The 1,480-nt window shown below is 38.9% G+C and overlaps 1 long non-coding RNA gene across 1 annotated transcript; it reads left to right on the plus strand.

Annotated features, from left to right (window-relative positions):
* Positions 1–1,480, plus strand: LOC123980565. The gene is made up of 4 exons (XR_006827521.1): positions 1–66; positions 343–442; positions 830–1,151; positions 1,360–1,480. It is a non-coding gene; the product is annotated as an uncharacterized LOC123980565 (long non-coding RNA).

Raw genomic sequence — 1,480 nt, forward strand, 5'->3', positions numbered from 1 at the left:
GAGCGATTGCTGCAGTATGCCAGAGAGTTCCCACCTGTCACCTTTCATCTTGACAAACGCTTGGAGGTAACTTTGACCCTTTAAACAAACCCTTTAACAACACAAGGGTTAACTGAGATAAAATTATATTTCCTGTTTTGTTTATAAAAAAATGTTGTGGATGTGTAAATCAGTTAGGCACATGTGATGCACCTTGAGTAGTAAAATCATCACTGTTTACTCTGCACAAAAGTTTGTGCTTTAGACATAGGAAGTGGTAACAGTGTAATTACTTGTGTTTATGTGGTACAGTACAACTTTGTATGTGCTTTTCTACAATGTCTTTATTTTCTGCATGAACAGGAGTCAAGGAAAGACAAACGAAAGAAGACTGAATCTACCCTTTCTAAGTTCCATCAGGATCCTTTCTATGCCAGTGATGCTGAATTGTTGGCAGCTGCTGGTAATTAACATTTAACACGCCATAATTCTATTTTAAAATTCATATAACATTTTCTTACTGATGTATTTCAAATATCATACATTTTATGGCACTGATAATGACGACAGTAGGTTTAGTATTTCACTAGCTGCCCTTTTTCAGTGTAACAGATTTAATGTCTAAATTCTTTGTTGGCATTGAGATAACACATAAAAAAATCAATTTAATTTGTAGCAGCTCTGTACTAAAATGTTTGTATCAAATATCATTTGTGTTTTCAAAAATAAGATCTGATAACATGAAAAAAAGAAACAAACTTTGTTTATTGTCATAATGCTTGTGTTTGTCATTATATTCACATCTTAAGCAATGTGCTCAATACATTTTGTCTGATTTTTTTTTCTACAGAGACTGTCCTTGAAGAGTCTGAGGTAGGGGTCTCCACACAGCTGACCACCTGGGGAGAGCTCACACCGGCTGTGAGTCAGGAGAACTCTTCCCACAGCCTCAGCACATCTCAGGGAAGACCTTCTTCCCCTGTAGACACCTCTGCCTCAGAAACCAGTGGCATCTTGCTGGAGGGCTGGCAGAAATACTGGGAGCATCCACCTCCATCTACACAAGCCAATGGTATAGCTCCTCCTAACATCAAGTGGCTGAAATGTGATGAGATGTATGGTCAATCCTCAGTGTGACTGGAGAAATCCTCTGCATTGATGGTACAAAAAAGGTATGTGTATTGTATCAATTCATGAAGTTAAACAGACTTAATATTTACTTAGTCACTTTAAAGTGACTTGAGCCAGCTTATTGTTTTGAATAAGGAACTTTGGCCTCACTGTTCAGCGTTCAAGTGTGATGGATACAAAATGTACATGCATTGTAGGCAGGCTATTGACAGAAACTATCAAATGAATGTTCTGCTTTGTGTTTTCCAGGTCCTTAAGAAGATATATGGTGATGGCCAGGGCACCATGCAGTATATCACCAGTGTGCTGAATGAGTGGGGCCAGTTCTTGACCACAGTGGTGGTGGCAGCTGAGTCTGAGGGGTGCTACA

This window comes from Micropterus dolomieu, linkage group LG12 (assembly GCF_021292245.1).
Source record: "Micropterus dolomieu isolate WLL.071019.BEF.003 ecotype Adirondacks linkage group LG12, ASM2129224v1, whole genome shotgun sequence".
In the NCBI taxonomy this organism is placed as follows: domain Eukaryota; kingdom Metazoa; phylum Chordata; class Actinopteri; order Centrarchiformes; family Centrarchidae; genus Micropterus; species Micropterus dolomieu.